General features: G+C 36.1%; 1 long non-coding RNA gene across 2 annotated transcripts in view; it reads right to left on the minus strand.

The window, feature by feature from the left end:
* LOC103675864 overlaps nt 1–20,358 on the minus strand; it is a 586,760-nt gene that overhangs the window by 362,907 nt on the left and 203,495 nt on the right. The window contains exon 7 of one of the 2 annotated variants that reach the window (XR_005834301.1): nt 4,254–5,180. The exons of the other annotated variant lie outside the window; for it this stretch is intronic. This is a non-coding gene — a long non-coding RNA (uncharacterized LOC103675864). Of the gene's footprint in view, nt 1–4,253; nt 5,181–20,358 lie in introns of those variants that run through there. 2 annotated transcript variants of the gene reach the window in all.

A 20,358-nucleotide genomic window follows, 5' to 3' on the forward strand; every position in this document is an offset into this window, starting at 1 on the left:
CTGCCTAAGACTAACTTTGGATCATAAAATCCGAGAGACATCTCTCACTCTTACCATGTGTCCCATACCTTATAATAAGCACCATCAATATACCATTGGAGGAGGGGGAAATGGCATGGAAAAGATTCCCTTTGTAGTGCAGTCGTGTAAGGTCTGCTGAAAGCTGAGAGTGGAACAGGAATTCAAAGGAAATCTCACCAACACCCTAGGGCCCAGACTGAACAAGAGGTAGCAACCCATTGCTGGGGAATTTGAAACCTGTTATGCCGCAGCAAAATCAAACCCAGCTCAACTACTGGCAGTTCAACTCACCGCCCCACAGTAACAGCCTGACAAAAAAAGAGGCATGCACCTTCCCAGGCATGGGTCCTATTTGCCTCAGTGTCTATTGTTTATATATAATTCCAGAAGTCATTAAAAAGTTATCATACACAAATATAGCAGGGGAATAAGATGAATCTTTGCCAAGTGAAAAGCAGACAACAGAACCAGACACAGAGATGATTTAGATGTTAGAACTACCAAAGATTTTAATTATCATTAATATGTTAAAGGAGCTAGTGGAAAAGGACAACATGCATAAATAGTCATCACAGAATTTCAGCAGAAAGGTGGAAACTATAAAGATGGCAAAATTGAAAACTTAAAATTAAGAAGTATGATATCAGAGATGAAGAATTCTTTAACTGTAGGTAGGAGACAGCAGAAGACAGAACCAGTGAACTTAAAAATAGATCAATAGAAATTATTCAGATTGAAATAAACAGAGGAAAAAAATGAATTGAAAACAGAAATAAAATAGAAGCATGAATCCAAGAATTGTGGGACAGTATCAAAGGATCTAACCCCTGAGCAGAGATTGCTAGTTTTCCTTGAGTATCTCTTCTTCCCTTCTGACATGATTGTGGAAATGCAGGTGATACACATGAATACCTAGATAAGAACTAGTTACCAGCCTATTTTGTATCTAGGAGTAACCATTAGGCCAGATTAGGGTCAACAGGATTTGATACAATGTTGTATGAGTGATTTTTTTAGATTATGCTCTTAAAAGAAGGGGAAAACCCTTTCTCCCTTTCCCCTACTTACTAGCTGAATGGGGATGTCACACTGAGAATGGTAAACCAATAATTCTATAAAAACCTAAGTTCTTGGTATGGTGGACTTGTTATTTCAGCCCTGAGGTAATTATACTTCATTATTATCTGTGAGATAAACAAGTACGTATTTTGTAATATACTGTTACTTGTGGTGGTGCGATGGTGGCCAAACATATATAGTCCACTGACTCTAAGCTCCCAGATAGTGAAAGCTTAGAGTGAAATTTGGAGTTACTTTATGACTTCTGGCTGTAAAACTAACACAATTAGTGTCCCCTTTCACAGATAATCATCAGAAAATACCTAAAAAATGGCAGGACATATTATTAATCACGAGAAAATCTTTCCAAGTTTAGACAAATGCGGGCTAACTATTTTACACATTCTGAAACCAAAATTTGAGTACTATGATAAATGCCATGATTAGATACAGAAAAATGAGGCATCTACAATACACTAGATACAAACAGCTAGAGAAGTGAATAACATATCCAAATATATAGTTTGGCAGCATATAAATTTCATCAAAAAGTTGGTTCTCTGAAGTAATGAATAACTAAAATAATTTCAGCCTGTGAAAATAAACACCATCTAAAATTATATAAAGCCACTGTGAAACATAAAAGCTATTAAATGATCCAAATATTGTCCCTTGTAATATTCTTAAGTTTATTCTCAATATAGATTTAACTATTATATCAAACTGCCAGTAAAATTGATAATCTAATTTATGATTATAATCCTATTTTCTTCATTCAGCCATCCACTCACTCAAAAAAATAATTTTGACTATTTACGACATGTAAACCTCTATACTGTGAAACAACACATTGTATCTCAAAATGTTCTTACAGAGCTGATTGAGTTGATTTAATTATGAATGCAGTGCATATTAAAGGAGTTATAAACAGAAATAAAAACCAAAACTGTTGTGCAGTTGTAAATCAGTAATATTTCTTCTCTGGCCAGATTTCATAAGAGAAGGTTTCATTACTGGGCAAAATTACACTTTCATAGACTCTAAGAATTGAAAAGCATGTTGGGATAGAAAGGCGAAACCATGAAGACTTAGAATACAATAGTGCTTTTGTAAAAGAAACAAATATAAGACATAGAAAGAGCACTTATTTGGGTACTGGGAAACCTGAGTACTGTTTCTGGTTTTTCACTACTTCTTTTTGATCTTAGAAAAATTACCACGCCTTAGATTTCTCATTTATGAGAGGAAGGTAAATTCTAATGATCTGAGTTTTCTTCTTCTTTTCTAACACAAAGTTATGTTATGTGAACATATGTATCACACGTATGTGCTTAAAGCCCTCCTCTCGACCTTTTATTCTGAGGGTCCCCATCCTCCCTATATTTTCACCAGGTAAATTATGATTATCAGTCAACTGCTCTTTGGGTTTTTATGCCACTGAGGTTGTTGAATACCTGCTCTTCTGGAACACAAATAAGAAAGATCCAAGAAGCAGTAGGCCAAGGTTAAGAACAATCTGAAAACACTGAACAGAGTAAACCTAGTGGGACTGCAGTCTTCACTATTGCCATGTCCTCATAAACTGGCCTAACCAAAGCCTGAAAGCCCACAAGCTGTCCCCTACATGGATGCTCTAGTAACTTTAAAGAGCTGTGGTTATACAAAGTCACAATCACAACATGTCCATTGATTGAATAGGAACATCTTAATTTTTTCTTGGTGCACTTGCAGAATGCTTATGGATGCCAACTGGGGACACTCAAGTTAGTGAACTGAGGAGGCAAACGATATGAAGTTAGAATAATGGCCCATGCTATTACTTTATACACAAATGACTTTGTTTCAAGATGCTTAAATCTTTTATGTATAAAGGCACACTCCTCAAGAGGAAGGGAGTTAGCATATTTTATTACCCCACTTTCGGACACAGAGAAACATAGGTGCAGAGGGATTTGGCAACCTGTTAAAAACAGGCTAGCATCAGAGTGAGGGGGGTAAAAAAAATCCAAATTCTTTTATCATAGAGATGCTGTATTATTTCAAAATAATGTTGCACAAATGTCAGTATGACTGCAAAATCCCAGTGTGAAGACGCTTTTTTTTGAAAAAGTTAAAACCTGGAAATGTTGACAAAGTCCTTTGTGAAATCCACACTCCTTGGAAATTACAAGGACAACATTGATGACTTAACTATTTCAAAAAAGATACTTATGTCTTCACTTTTTTTACATATGAATTTATATTCCATTTCATTCCACAAAGGATTTGAGAGATCATATAGAACTAAAATCATGTAATAACAAGGGGTGGAAAGAAAGGAGAGCACAAATAAACTAAAAGGAAAATGGTAGTCAAATAGTAAAATAAAATAGAAGACAATACATGGTAATGGATGTTACAATGCCCCTATAAAAGTTGCTGAAAATGCACAAAGAAAGTCATTAACAATTATAAAATTAATTCTCCCACAATATAAACATAATATTTGCTTAAGAAAAGCACAACTTTACCTAACATTGAGAGTCGGAAATGTTTCCCCTGGTTTCACATAAAATCTATTCATTGATTGATGGAGTGAAAGACATTTTTAGAAAAAATATTATAGCCAGCACCTTGTGACAGTTTCCTATAAGCCATAATAGCAGAACTCACTCTAGGAATTATTACAAGCCCTGCAATAGGACAGTGTAAGGGCTCTGATGGGAAACGATGTATGTAAATAATGTATTTTAAATACATAGCTCCAAATCTCTGACTGTTTTAATTTCATTCAAAAAAATTTTTTTTCAATTTATCTGGAATAGGGGTTATTATTTCAAGGCCCCAAGATGGGCTTTGCAGTGGGGGAGGGGTATAGGAATTCTAAAATTGAATGCACATTTAGTACGTTTGCACATTTTTGGAGGGATAATTCATAACTTACATAATATTCTCAAAGATCCTCAGCCCCAAAGATCAGTTGCCACTGATGTACAAAAAAAAGCTGGTGAGCAATTAATCTTGCAGTTAATATTTCATTTAGATCATTTCTTTTTTGTTTGTTTGTTTTTTTGTTTTTGTTTTTTTTTAATGATTTTTTATTATATTATGTTAGTCACCATACAGTACATCCCCGGTTTCCGATGTAAGGCTCGATGATTCATTAGTTGCGTATAACACCCAGTGCACCATGCAATACGTGCCCTCCTTACTACCCATCACCGGTCTATCCCATTCCCCACCCCCCTCCCCTCTGAAGTCCTCAGTTTGTTTCTCATAGTCCATAGTCTCTCATGTTTCTAAACTTATTTTAAGAATGCAGGCTATGATATATTAGGAGCAGCAAATTAGTGGCTGATGTTATGTATATTGGCAGGAGCCTAGAGTACAGATGTTGTATTGCTAATTATGTGCACAATATAGACTTTTAAAACCTTCTGAAGAAAGAAAGAAAAAAAAACCGCGTAGAAGTTTGAAAGACATGAAGAAGGATAGTTAGGAAACCTAGGAGGACTAGATTTTAAACTGTCGAGATAGATCCAAGTTCTTAAACTATTTGTGCCTGAGAATACAGTTAAATGAGGAAAACGATATATCTCCTGGGTTGTCTGACAAGTAACTATTACATATAAAGTGCTATAAATATGTTTATTATTGCTACTACTATTATGAATTCTGCATCCATGTGTAAAAACTGTATAGTCATAGGGAAGTCTCAGATATTCCCTTTAAAATCGCTTTATTTACCTTTGAAAAATGAATAAAATAATTCTACATCATATAGTACACCTACTATATATATGGTTTAACATATGATTTATACTGGGAGATATTTTTGCATACTACATCACTCCAATTTTAGTGGTTTAAACCACGGTCATTTATTAATTGCTGCCATGTCTACAAGTCGCCCAGGTGGTCCTTCGAGTCTGAACCAGGTCTGGCTGTACTTGCTCATGTGTCTGAGATCAACAATAAGTTAGCTGAGACTAGCTTAACTAAAAGGGCCTCACTCACATGTCTGCTTATTGCTTAGGTGTTGATTGGGCCTGGGTTAACTGAGCCAGATGTAGTCCACCATTCAAATGATCAGCTTTTTCATATGGTGGCTCAGGAAGTTCCTAGAAGGGAAAAGAGGAATGTGCAAGCTTTCTTGAGGTCCAAACTTCAAACGGGCACAATTCTACTCATACTATGTCTAATGGGGAAAACCAAGTCACAAGCCTGAACCAAATTCAGAACCTAAGGAAATAACCCCACCTTGTAATAGGGGAAAATTCAAAGCTGCTTTGCAAAGGGATGGGAATACAGAGAGGAGTGGAAATGTTTTGCTGTTTTTGTAATGCACTGCATTATTAAGCAAAAAATAAACTCTCCACAATGTCCATGGGAAAATTTGAATAAACCATCTAAAAAAATCCAAATTAAAGTGGTGTGATGACACATTTAAGATATATTAGATATAAAATGTTCTCCTATGTGAATAAATAAAATTAATCTGCTACTTAAGGTTAGCAAAAATGTTTTGGTTTTAGCATAAGGAATATCTGTCTTCCTGGCAAGATGGAGTTTGTTTTCATTCCAGCACCAAATATCTGTTCCCCTTATGATCACAGCATATAAAAGAATATTTATATTGTGTTTTGCCTTTAGAGAAAGTAATTCATATGGCTAATCCTAAAGGACTTGTTGGAACCTAATATCATGGCAACATTAAAAGTGAAGACTGAAATCAGACTGTGTAAATTCAAATCCTGTTTCCCCTTACTAGTGTAGTGACCTTCAGTGGGTTACATAATCTTTCTGAATCTCTTCGTTACGGGCAAAGTAGGGATGACAGATACACCTATCTCATAGAGATTTTATGTAAAATGAATTAGGCAACCAAGATAAAGCTCCTGTGCATAGCACAAGTCATACAGTAAATTATTCAAGAAATGTTGACTATTTTTTATAGTAGATATTAAAATCCAATGTACAATAAAAGGACCCAAAACATACGTGAAATATTATTTGAAATTCTTACTTAATTTATCATAATAAAATTCCTATTACTTAATTTATCATGATAAAAATCCTATTAACTTCAACTCTAAGATAGTATTAAAATTCATATTCTAAATGACCTAAGGAACCAGCTTCTGATGTGCTCAGCCTGTCACTAACTCCTATTTACAAACTCATAGAATGGGAAACAATAAATAAAAAATAAAATTATAAGGATGGTAAGAACTATAGTAGTGAAAGGAGACTTCCTGTGAAGAGTTTCGAAGCTGTCATTCCCATATTTACAAGAAAAAGCTGAAGAACCTGAAACTCAGTGACTTTTCTTGGGCCTATTACAGCACTGAGTTCAGGACAAACTGCTGTGCCCAAACTGGAGACTCAGGTAGACCTAGAATCATGGCAGAGATGTGCTTACCTGGAGCAGAGGCTGCTTGAGCTATAAAATGACAGAAAATCTGAATGATAACCTGAGTGAATTTCTGGGGGGCTGAGTGGGACTAGTGTGGGAATGAGAAACACCTAAGGGCCACAGTCTTGGGGGAGATCTCATACTTTCATAGGCTTTACCTCTAGAAACCCCAATAGGTTTGTGCAGTAAAGATCTAGAAAGACCACCACATGACTCTAACAAGAAGACTAGATGAGTAATCCTCGTGAAATGTTCCTAGAACCTTATTCATAACAAAGGTCTGCTTCCCCTGGAAAGAGCACTTTGCCAGAACCTTAGCCAACCTGGGGAAGGGAATTCCTGCCACTCCAGTGCCCTGCAGCTTTCCTATCTCACTTAAAGCTAGCAGGTGTGGGGAAAGTTATACCATGAAAGTCACAGTTCACAGACACAGGCCCACTTAAAGACTGAGATTGAATTGGAAGATAATAGAACTCTCCTACCCCCTCACATTTTACCACAACACCAGCAGGACTCCAAAATAATAATAGCAGATCACAGTTGAAACACATACAAAATACAACTATCTTTGAGGAAGGGTACTCAGAAGGCCCAAGGCAAAGATGGGAAACAAAAACAAGGACATTGGAGACACATGAGGTCTATGGCTCTCTTTGGCCAATGTAAGCACAGAAAACATTAAACAAAACCCAACTTCCAGACAGATGAACATGAATCCTCACAAAAGAGACCAATTTGTCTCTAGTGTATCCTATCATGTCCAGCTTTCTACACAAAATTAGAAAACACATCAAAGGCAAGAAAAACATCTGAGAAGTCAAAGTAATTATCAAAACCTGACTCAGATAGATGGAGATGTTAGAATTAACAGAAAGGGAATTTAAAATAAGACTAATATGTGGGGTGCCTGGGTGGCACAGCGGTTAAGCGTCTGCCTTCGGCTCAGGGCGTGATCCCGGCGTTATGGGATCGAGCCCCACATCAGGCTCCCCCGCTATGAGCCTGCTTCTTCCTCTCCCACTCCCCCTGCTTGTGTTCCCTCTCTCTCTGGCTGTCTCTATCTCTGTCAAATAAATAAATAAAATCTTTAAAAAAATAAATACATAAAATAAAATAAGACTAATATGTTAAAGGCTCTAATAGAAAACCAAGACAGATGGTTATGTAAGCAGAAATAAGGAAATTCTAAGAAAGAACCAAAATGAAATACCATCAGTAAAAAAACACTGTAATGGAAAGAATGTCTTTAATTGGCTTATTAGTAGACTTGACAAAGCTGAGGAAAGAATAAGTGAGCTTGAAGATGAATCAATAGGAACTTTACAAACTGAAAGTCAAAGAAAAAAAAAAAAACACAGAAAAACAATCCAATATTTGTGAGAAAATTCCAAAGGTATAATATATGGTTAATTGGAATACCAGAAAGAGAAGAGAGAATAGTGCAGAAGAAATATTTGAGGAAATAAAAACGTCTTTGGGAATATTTGAAAAAATGAAAACTCTTCAAAAGTAATGAAAGATACCAAACTACAGATCCAGGAAGCTCAGAAAGTAGTAAACAGAATAAATACCAAAAACTACACCTAGCTGTATTATCTTCGAACTCCAGGAAACCAAAGGCAAAATGAAAATACTAAAAAAAAAAAAAAAAAAAAAAGCCAGAAGAGGAAACACCTTACCTAGAGGGAAAATGATAAGAATTATAGTAGACTTCTCATAGAAACCATACAACAAGAAGAAAGTGAGTGAAATACTTCAAATGCCAACATACAAAAAAATGAAAATCTAGTATTTTATATCCAGTGAAATTAAAGTTAAATATTTTTTCATACAAATAAAAACTGAGGGTATTCACCATGAGCAATCCTGCCCTGCAAGAAGTATTAGGGGATTTTTTTTTTTTTCTTTTGGCAGAGGAAAATGATATGTGTCAGAAACATAATCACATAAAGAGAGGAAGAATATCAGAGAAGAAATAAAGGTTAAATTTTTTTGTATTCTTAATTAACCCAAAAAGATATGTTTGTTTAAAGTAATAACAGTAACTATGCATTTGGTGACTATTGTATATGGATACCTGAAATGAATGAGAGAAATATCACAAGAGAAGAGAAGGAAGAATTACAAGGTACTTGAAGTCCACATAAAATGGAATACTGCCATTTGACACACACTGGGTTATTTAAAAATGTATACTAAAAACTCTAAGGAAAAAACTAAAACACATTTTTAAAGGAAAATAATTAATACACTGAGAGGGGATAAAATGGAGTCATATAAAATAACCAAAACCAAAGAAAACAGAAAAAGAAGGACAGGGAACAGGCAGAAAACAGTTACAAACACCATATATATTAAGCATAATATATCAATAATTCCTTTAAATGTGAATGGTCTATATATACATTGAAAAGACAAAGGTTGTCAGAGTTGATAAAACAAAACAAAACAAAAAGACTCAACTATACATTAGCTACCAGAAACTCACTTTAAATATAAAGGCTCAGATATGTGAAAAATAAAGGTGTGGAGAAAGATACACCATGTAACACTAATCAAAAGAAATATGAAGTTGCTGTGTTAATTTTAGACAAAGAAGACTTCAAAACAAAATTTTCAGACATAGAGACAAGCACAACATAACGATGAGTAGATCAATTTTCTAAGAAGACATAACAATCCTAGACATATACACACCTAAGAGCATAGTATCAAATATGTGAGGCAAAAACTGATAGAACAGAAAAAAGAAATAGACAAATATACTACTATAATTGAAGAATTGAGAACTTCTCCATCAGTAATATAAGACCAAGTGGGCAGAAAATCATGAAAGATATAATTCGTCATAAGAGCACTATCAATCAACTTGATCCAATTGACACTGATTGACTGTTCCATCCAACATCAGCAGAATATACATTCCTCTCAAACTTGCTTTGAACTTTCACCATGATAACCCACATTCTGATCATTAAATCATACCTTAACAAATTTAAAAGAATATAAGTCATACAAAGTTAGTTCAGACCACATAGGATTAAGCTACGAACCAATTAAAATAAATTAAACTAGAAACTAATAGAACAACAGCTTAAAAAAATCTAGAAAAACAACATACTTCTAATTATAATATTGACCAAAGACAAATCTCAAGAAATTAAAATGTATTTTGAAATAAAGGAAGATGAAAGCACAACTCCTCAGAATTTGTGGGATGCTCTCCCTTCAAGCAGTACTTAAAGGCAAATTTATAGCATTAAGGGCATATATTAGAAAATATCTAAAATGTAATAAAAGCTGCCTGCTTCTCAGATAGAATATTAAACTGCTGAGCCTATAATTTAAGCAGATTGCCCTTTTGAAAAGTCAGATAAAGTGCATTATGAAGTCATGCAAATGATACCAAACTTATACTGTGTTATTTCTGTGTCATGTCCAGTGTGCCTAAAATAGAATGAGCAATAGAGAAAGTAGTAGGAATTGAGGACCAAGGGAAAAAAACTCAGAGCAAGATTGTATAGGGCCTTATGGAATTGCATTAAATTTGTTTTTGATTTATTATGAAATGTATTCATTATGAAATACAAGGCCATTAGAATAGGAATGACTTAAGCATTCTAATTTGACAGACATGAAAGAAAAAAAGAAAGAAAGAAAGAAAGAAAGAAAGAAAGAAAGAAAGAAAGAAAGAGAAAAAGAATAGAGGGAGAAAACGAATTACTACAGATTCTAGATTAAGAATACATGACAGGGGCCAAGGACAAATGTAAAAAGACCACTTACAAAAATGCAGAAATTTTAGTGACTTGACCCCTAAAGGTAGATAAAGATGGTGAGATTTGAGGTATATTTTCAAAATAGAGCCAATAGGATTAGTAACTAGAAAGACTTAATTGCCATTAATTAAGCTGGAGCACACTGTGAGTTCATTTAAGGCATACGATTCAACCAAGAAAAAGGAATAAAGTACTGAAACAACAAGGATGAACCTTGAGAACATTATGCTAAGTGAAAGAAGGCAGACACAAAAGGCCACAAACTATGTGATCATACTTACTAGAAATGCTTAGAATAGGAAAATCCATAGGAAGAACAGGTCCATCAATAGTTGCCAGGGGCAAGGAAGGGAGACATATGGGGAATAACTGCTGAAGAACACAGGGTCTCTTTCTGGGGTGATAAAAATACTCTGAAATTAGATGGTGGTGATAGAATTCATAGCATCAAAAGTTTAGCTCTGAATATAAGTTTGATATGCAGATTATAAATAAGGGAGTTGAGGGTGTAAGTTGCAATGTCAAGAAGGCAGGTGAATATCTAATTTTTTAACGTAGAGTTTGGCCTCAACTGGAGCTATAAATTTTGGAGTGATCAGTGTTTAAACATGGTATTTAACGTCCTGACACTGGATGTAATCATCAAGTAAGTAAATGGAAATAAAAAGAAGTGGTCCAATGACTGAGCCCCTGTACGTGTTAAAAGGTCAGAAAGAGGAAGTGGAGCTAGCAAAAGAAAATGAGAAAAAGCACCTAGTGAAGTATCCTAGCGATCAACCGGGAATAAAATGATCAACCACGGTCAAATACTGCAGAAATGTCAAGTAAGATGAGCTCTGAGAATTCATAATTACTATAGGAACTTTGTTAAGGGTACTGGTAAACTTGATTAGAATAGTTCTAGTGCTGATGTAAGAAAAAATTCAGTTTGGAGTGCTTCAAGAAACAATGCTAGAAGAAGAATTAGAGAAGAAGATCTCTAGAAGACTCTTTAAAGGAACTGGTATCTTAAAGGAAAAGATGAATGGGGGAAAGAAAATTCAAGAGAGATTTGTGTTTTATTTTGTTACTGTTGCTATAGCTGGCAGAACAAAATGACATTTGTACAGCTACGGGAGAAATCCAACAGAAAGGGGGAAAATGAAGTTGCAGGATAGAAAAAAAAAATGCTAGAGCAACATCTTTGTGCCGACTGCAGGGAATGGGATATTATATACAAATGTGGAGCTCTCCTGAAGGAGGAACATGAAGAGGTCGTTCATAGTGAGGAGGGAAGACAGAGTCCATGGGCATAGGTGGGTAACTGTGGTGAGAGTAGATGAGTTACCTTCTGACTCTATTTTTTTCTGTTGCATGGAGATCAAGCTCATCAGCTGAAAGTGAGGGCGGTGGAATGGTTTTAGAGGTCTGTGCAAGAGAAATTAGAAATCATCTTGTTTATGAGTGGGAGATTAACTGGACTAGGGAAATACAGCATAATAGCTAGGCCTCATATTAATCGTGAACCTAAAATCATGCATGTAAACCAATCAGCACGTTATCTGTGTATACGTATGTAGTGGTGGCGGTGGTGTTTCCAGCCATGTTCAATTGCATGAGTTTTGTGCCCAGGGTAGAGGGTTTTATTTTAACAAAGGTTGGTGGTTTAGTGAAGAGAAGAGCATGAAGTAAGATTGTCAAGCAAGGAGGGAACTATAATAACTGTGCGTCATGGAGTTTATGCTGGATAAATAAGAAAAAGAGGGGGACCTACATTTGGGCTACTAGAGGTAATGAACTGGAAGACAGAATAGAGTTGTCAGAGAATGAGGTATTTGACAACGGGATTATAGCAGGCATACAGTATTGTTCATGACAATGTCTACCACATGGCATAAAAGCGAGTGGCTGAGGAAAGGGGATGACAGTAACGCAAAAGCAGAGAAGACCAGGAACAGGAGGTAAAGCGTTGGAAGGACACCTGCATTAACTTTGAAATCTTCAAAATGATGATCTAGGTAGTGACAATAACCCTAAGTTATGAGCCAAAATCTTTAAGAAATGAAGAGGAGTGACTAAAATTGGGGAGGAAGACATGGAAGGGTAAGTAGACGACTTGTAACAAGGTATGAAAGTGTAAAGTTTGATGACATAAGTTATGCAAATGACTTTTAGGGACAAAGGAGAGATAGTCATTGGAAATTGCAAGAGAAGCAAAGTAAAAACCTTCCCACCCCTGAATGCAGAGGTACAAGAGAGGCAGAGAGAAACATCCACTACTTAAGAGTGATATAGGAGGGACGCCTACATGGCTCAGTCGGTTTAACATCAGTCTTCAGCTCTGGTCACAATCTCAGGGCCCTTGGATCCAGCCCCGAGTTGGGTTCCCTGCTCGGTGGGGTGCCCCCCACTTGTGCTCTCACTCTCTCTCTCAAAGAAATAAATAAAATTTTTGTAAAAAAAAAAATAGTGATATAGGAAAGCAGTGTCTCAGAGGAAACAGGTTTCAAGAAAGCAGAGCAAGAAGGTGAGGGAATGGCACAGAAGAGCAAGATACAGGCCATAACTTCCAAAAGCACAGTGAGAGTGGTTCGAGCCATTGCACAGAGCTCTCCGGGGATTAGAGTCTGTCGGACAAGGGATAACATGGTGGCCCCACACAAGTAAATAATGGGCATGGTAAGGCTGGTCCTGACATTTATAAGGCTGAGAGTAGGCCTGAGCTATGAGGGTACATGCCTGCCCTTGGGGAAGTATGTGCAGAGTACTAGAGGTCCCTATTTTTTTGGTTTTGTTTTGATTTTGTTTTTATAATTGACCTTTTTAATCATCCATAAAATAGAAAGAATATTACTGGAGTATGAGCTATACAGAATTGAGCCAAAATTGTTCCAGGATTACAAATCTGGAAAATTAAGCCTCCTATTAATGAGGATATGGGCTTCTCTGATCTCATTCAGCAGAGTCCTATCACAGCTTATAACATTCTAGAATCTGCTTTAAAAAAAATAAATTGTATTTTTAGTGCTATCATCTCTAAGTTAAAAAGGTTGAGATCAAAAAGAGGAAAAATATATTTATTTTCAGATCAGACACCTGCTGCTTCCAATTTAGATATTGGGTGAACTATCAGAAGTGAAAACAGCAGAGTGAAATGTACTGGGTTCTAACGTCCCTAATTAACAGCAGTCAGTTCAGAGCAAACTTACTCGGGGTCTCCCTTTCCTCATTGAGCTGACCAGGGGAGACCTTGAAGGCAAAACGTGTGAGCCCTGTCAAAGAAAACCTCAAACAACAGATAAGCACTGAAGTCTTTGAAGAAACTGTGAACACCCTCTGGGGAGAAAATTAGACTTGTGAACTTAAAAAAATGGCACACAAACATTTTAACACAAAACCGAAGACAGAGGTCAACAGGGATATTCCAGCCGAAGATTGCCTGTTGAGGAAGAAATTAGTTTTGAACATCAAAAATAAATGAACAAAGTGAGCAGAAAACAACATTAGAGTTCTTTCCTTGTGAAAAAAAAAACAAAACTCCTCAACCCTCCCCACACACAAACACACTAATTGAGCTTTACTACTGGAAAAGAAAATATCTTTCCAAACAAGAAAATCTAATACTAGGAAACCAATTGTAGAAAGAGTTGTTTTTATAAACACCTCTCTCTATTCTTGCTACTTCAATAAAGCAGATAATTTTGACTCACCTCTTATTCTTATATTTATCTGCAATTTATGATCTTATATTAATTTATCATTTGGTCATTCTATTTTTAGCATTAAACAGAAAAGTAAAAGCCTTCCAACTAAGCACAGTTTATGCCATTTTTTTCCTCACAGTGAAGGTCTCCAGGTTTAGAGTTGGCTGCCTTCACAGACCTCGAAGGGATGTCGATAGAGGGACATTCAAACCAAGCACTCCCTTTTTATTATTACTAGGCTTTCTCCAACCCCTCTGCCAACTCCTTTTGTGTTATTGCTCCATAAATCAGGAAAATCATCTTTGCCTAAACCGTAGTGATGGTCTCCAAGTGTTCTTGCTTGAGGACCCTGTTAAAGAAGTTTGAAAAACACGTGCTCTCTCTCCTTGTCACACCCGGGTCTTCCCTGGCTTGTTTAGGGCACACTTGGGACAGCGGGGCACACTTGGCTCTATCAGTCACGTGCTGCTTCCAATGGGAGAGAGGCAAAATCAGCACAATGAAAGAAGTTACAGGAGACAAGAGTGAGGACAAGGCCATAGAGAGGGCAGCGAATGAGAGATTTACAATTTGCTCCTGTCACCCCTCAGTTCCTGGAATGGGTTTCTCTGTCCTTGCCACTTCCCCCTGAGAGAATGAGGGACAGGACAAGCCAAGGGAAGCTTACTCAAGTTGCCCCTCAAGCCTGGCGTTTGCTGATAGAGAACTAGCACACTGTTTAACCAAACCAGCCTTTCTGTTGTGTTGCTACCGGCAACAAGCTCTGTCCCCTAGATCAAGTCACTGACCCTCTCCATCAAAATAATGTGGATGACAACAGTACTTAACTCATTATTTTTTGGTGAGTCTTCAATGAAATGTGCATATGCTAGGCACAATGCCTGGCACACTGCAGATGCTCAGTCAACCCCAGCATTCAATGCAGTGCTTACCTTTTCCCACTGAAATTTTTTTCATGTTTCAAGCCCCTTCAAAGGATAGCTTTTCTTTTTCTTTTTTTCTTAAGATTTTATTTATTTATTTGAGAGAGAGAGAGACAGGGAGAGAGAGAGTGAGAGAGCAAGAGCATAAGCCAGGAGGAGAGTAAAGAAGCAGATTCCTTACTGAGCAGGGAGCCTGATGAGGGGCTCCATCCCAGGACCCTGGGATCAGGACCTGAGCCAAAGGCAGATGCTTAACCGACTGAGCCACCCAGGTGCCCCAAAGATTAGCTTTTCTGTAGAGCAGCTCACCTCCTCACCCTCTTCATCTAGATGTGAGCTAATCAACTCCATCCAGGTAAATTAGCAGCACTTTATAGCTTGGTTGTAGCAATGATTCCCAAACTTTGCTAATCCTTTGCCAGGGAAGTATGTTATAAAATGCAGGTTTTAATTTTTATATGTGTATACTTTTTGTTCAGTAGATCCTCTGATAATCTGTCACATTTAGAAGATCCTGAGAAGATAATCTGCAATATCCTATTCAATTCTAAATCATATAAAATTTCCTGCTACTTTGAATGCCTCCTTTTGTTCCCAGGTTACTGTTGTGCATTGGAGTTGGGGGAGGGGTGGATATGCAGACTGGGGAGACTGAATAGGTGGGGCCTATAGGAAAGGAGTTTCAGTTTGAGGGATTTTTCCATGGGGAAGGAGGGGTCTCTGTAAGACCTTCATACAATGACCATGTGGGCAAAAATGAGCTAAAGTTATTTAATGGTAAGTTTTACCTGGAGCACTTACTAGAAATTAAGATGCTAGGACTTTTCTCGCCCCCTTGAAAATTATCTTAAAATTAAACATGGATTTAAACATAAATATGATTTCATGAATTTCTTCTTGGAGAAAGCCAACAGATAATTTTCAATTTTGATCCTCTTCCTTACTCATTTTTATTTCAATGACCGATGCCCTGAGCTTATTTTTGATTATATGTTGCCTTCTATATCATATTTCAAAAAGTTTCTTTTTATGACCTTCTGAAATATTGCAGGGCAGATTGAAACATGTCCCAAGCAGGCACTGAAATTTTAATGCATTTTTATGGGAACCAGTCACAGCCCCTTCAATACAGCATTTATTTGTCCAGAAGGATGTTAGCGAAATATCCTTCTATTTATAACTTGGTAAGCAAATTGTTCCCATACCCTGAGTATGCAGAATAATTTGCATTTTTCAATTCATTTCATTAGTTTATCAATGTCATATAAGTATTATAAAATGCATGTAGTGCAGCTGAATAAGTCCATCATATTAGCTAATCTAATAACTACAATGATGTCCAAGGGGACCCTTTTAATTAACGTGAGATTTTTCTGAAGTTCAAAACAATGTTGTTATCGCCACTTCCATTAATGTCTGTCTTGACACAGACCAAATAAAAACTCTTGCCACCAGTATTATCATTCTAATCCCACTGCTTAGTGTAGCGCACACCACAAAGTAGACATTAAACATATGTTGAATCAATATATTGCAACTATTTTTTTCTCTTTTATGAAGGACAGTTACAATGAAGTTCTAGCATTACCTTGTTTTTTAAGTATAGAAGCAAATGAAGCTATTAATTTTCAATATCTGCAAAGTGAAATGGAGAAGTGTAAGAACTCCATAGCCCCAATTCCCCAGATCAATGCAATAAAGTGAGATTTACGTGAGTAAGCCAGATAATTAACTTATTTAACCACATGCCTTTATATAGATAGATAATCTTAGATTTAGGGACATGTGTATTGATTCCCGCTTCACTTGATAAAGGATATAATTGTTCTTGTCATTTCTTAATTACAACAAATCACACTCATATGATTGGGTGTTTCCCTCCTATTTTGCTTCTTTTCGATGCAATTTCCACTTATTCCAGATACTTGATGTTTAAAATTCTAAATTTAAATACTTGAGATTGCTCCCTGGTAGACTGAAAATGCCTCAAAGGTTCTACCTTGGAGAATTCCATTCTACTTACCGGAAACTCTCATCTAATTTTATTGTGTAAAATAGGGGTCAGCAAACTCGTGCCCCCAGGCCAAATCTAGCTGTAGCTGTTTTTATATGGCTCCCAAGCCAAGACTGTTTCTTAAATGGTTGAAAAAAAAAACCCAACAAATCAAAGGGTGTGAGAAGTGAAAATCACTAGAGATTCAAATTTCCGTGTCCCTCACTTGAGTTTTATGGGAACACAGTTCTGCATTGTCTTTGACCACTTTCACACCACAGTGAGAGTGGAGCAGCTGGGATAGAGATCACGTGACCTAAAAAGCCTACTTAGCCCTTTACAGAATTTTACTTACTACTTAGCCCTTTACAGAAAGGGCTTGGCCACGCCTGGTGCAGAGGATCTATCTCTACTTTCTCTCCGACAACATTATTTATTACCAATGTCCTCTTTGGTAGTTGCTCCCCCCCCACCCAAATTCATGTCTTCGGGGCATTGGTTCGGTAAGATTAAAGATGGGTTGCACTGGTACAAATACAGTAACTCTCCCGTGTTTCCATCTTAACATTTAAGAAAAATTCTAAACAGATTTTCTCAGAAAACACAACTTGTTTCTTTGTGGCCAATTTCTATAGCACCAAATATGGGACCTATTTCTACCCCAATGATCTCAACAGCAGTCTGTCAAATGCTTCAGGATATTATGCCATAATTGATTTAAATTTTTTGACAACTAAAATGATACATAATTATAAACCCACCACTGAAATATGCAATTATTATCCTCACAAGCCAAATATATTACTGAAGAATTTCCAGTGGACTTGCTAAGTGAACTGCATTGTTCTAACTTGTAAAAACGAACATAAGTACAGTTCTGCAACTCTCATGGTTGAAAAGAGAAAAATTCTGGATCACTTATTAAACCTTCATTTTCCTGACTGAACACCATATGATGCTTTTCACTTCCTCCCTTGAATGTCAATAAAATATAAAATGACTCATGGACTAGTTGAGATATCTTTGTATAACTTCATTCCACCTCTAAGGTTTTCTTAAGACTATTTTGAAGATATTTTAACTTTTTTTCTGAAAAAAATTATATCAGTTTTCTACTTCAAAAAATAATAAGGTAGCTTAACTGGTGTTAGAAGTCATAATATGACAAAGAAATGAGTCAGAAAGACACTGAAAAACACAAAAGTTTAAACAGAAAGAAGCAGAAAGAAAAAGAATTTTCAGTTGTTTCTTGAAACTGCTAGTTGTATTATTTCGCCTTTTCCTTCCTTTTCAAATTTCGTAGGGTTATGAAGAGAGTACTTCCTGGGTGAAAATTAATCAATGTTTGAGTTGATTATGCAATAAATTAATTGAGAATTAATTGGCCCATGTGTCTTGTTTCAACCAAAGGACTTCTTACTCTCAGCAAAAACTTGAAATTAACATTGAAAGGCCCTCACCCTTCTCCCAGAATCTTTTAAGCTCTATATTTAGGACAGAAACCCTAATATAGTTTATAGTTTCATATAAGTAAACATGGCATTTAAAATTAGTGGGAAAAGAATGGATGGTAGGTAAACCTTACCATAGTAACTATTTCTAAAAAATAAAAGAATAATAAGGTACCACACCCCATACCCCAAAATGCATTTTTAAAAAAATCTAAAGAATTATGTTCATGGATATGAATCATAAATTAATTTTAAAAATGGGCAAATATTTATGTGATTTAGTGTGAGAATGGACTTTCCAAATAATTTTTACAAATAAATAAGTACAAATAAGCCAGACAAAAATGGACAAAGTATATTATTGTTATTTTGTGCACAATGATACACATCAGATGGAACCATATAAAACCACAGTTTTTAATGGCCAAATATATTTGACCATTAAGCATTTCATATGGTTGATTCTAACACACTGATGTGAGAGGCTGGTCAAAGTTTCTCTTGGGATGGATGAAAATAAGAGTCTCAGATATCAAGTACACTTGGTTTCATTTATATATTGATTTTATATATTTTAAGGAAAATGAAGGAAAAGCTTAACAATGATTCTGTCCACATCATGCTTAAAAATTAGACATTAGAAAAGTCTAAAAGCTCAGCAACAATATAATGGCTAGATAAACAATAAAGTATCTTCACAGAAGACTATGCAGCCAATAAAATCAGCAGGAGAAAATCTGATCATATTAGACCATCAGGAGGTGGTAGGAGGGGGTAGAAAATGTCTCTTTTTTCTCCTCATTAACCATCCTCCACATTTTCCCTTCCTAGTTACTCCTGTTCTAACACCATCTCGCTCCAACTTCTGGAATACTATCTTACTAATATTGCTTCTATTTGTCCAGAGGCAACCAAAGAATAGAAGCTGGCAAAGCAGGGTAATCAACTCCAAATGGTTCACATGGGTCAGGCAGCAGGGCAGTTTTATAACTACAGAGCTGAAGAAGAAGGGAATCTGTGATGTGAAGAGTATCTGGTGATGGTGAGATCAGTAATCCTGGATCAAGAAAGAATGGTCAGAAAGAACCACAGGGTAGCTCAGAGATAATGGAGGTTGCAGCTGAGATGGGAAATAGGGGTCCACAGCCCGAGATGAGCTCTAGATGGAGTGAGTAATAAAGACAAATCTTTGGAACCAGAGGCCAGGGTAGAAACCACTTATAGTCACTGAAATTTTATCCAAATGTTCCTTGGCGATGTGAATATACTTTTCCATATTGTGATGTTATCTTACTTTAGAACGTTATCTAGAAATACTTCATATTATTCAATAGTTTTCTTTCTGTGCCTAATGTGCTAGGCCATAGAAAGGCTTTATAAGTTTTATTTGCACTTCAAGACACGTAACTTTTAAGCATTTGAATCTGTATTTTAAAAAATAGACATGGAACATTGATCAGTAATAAAGTATAATAATAGTCATAGTGGTAGTAAAAAATAGTGATAAACAAAATTTGTAATCAGTTAAGGAAAGAAGGTTATACGGCATAATGATAATCTTGGCAATTAAATATTATGGTTTTCTATTTAGGGTAGGAGATTTTGAAGATTGAAAAAAATCTTAACATTCTTTTATATTGTTCCATACTTGAATCACAATAAAGGATATAGTAAAATTTCACTCAAGTAAGGAAATACTTTTTTTTCTAATAATATCATGGAATGTCCTTGAAAAACAAATATATGCCACAGAATAATTTGGCTCTAGTCTCACACCCACCATCAATATAATGTAAGATGGGGGTAAATACTGGAGTTAAGAAAAACATGTTTATACTTTTAAGACACAATTAAATGGAAAAAATTTTCAGAATGCTTGTAAAATGTCCTAAAGTCCAACTTTACTTGTAATATTTCCTGTGGAAACAACAGCCAGTTTTCTTCAATTTCTAGGTTTTCAAGAAGCATTGATTAAAATACCCAGTGGTGCCCCCCTCACCACACATACACAACATGGACCTAGAAGACCCTTCTCTGCCTGAGCTACAACTATG

The sequence above is a fragment of the Ursus maritimus genome, unplaced genomic scaffold (assembly GCF_017311325.1).
Source record: "Ursus maritimus isolate PB19 unplaced genomic scaffold, ASM1731132v1 scaffold_13, whole genome shotgun sequence".
In the NCBI taxonomy this organism is placed as follows: domain Eukaryota; kingdom Metazoa; phylum Chordata; class Mammalia; order Carnivora; family Ursidae; genus Ursus; species Ursus maritimus.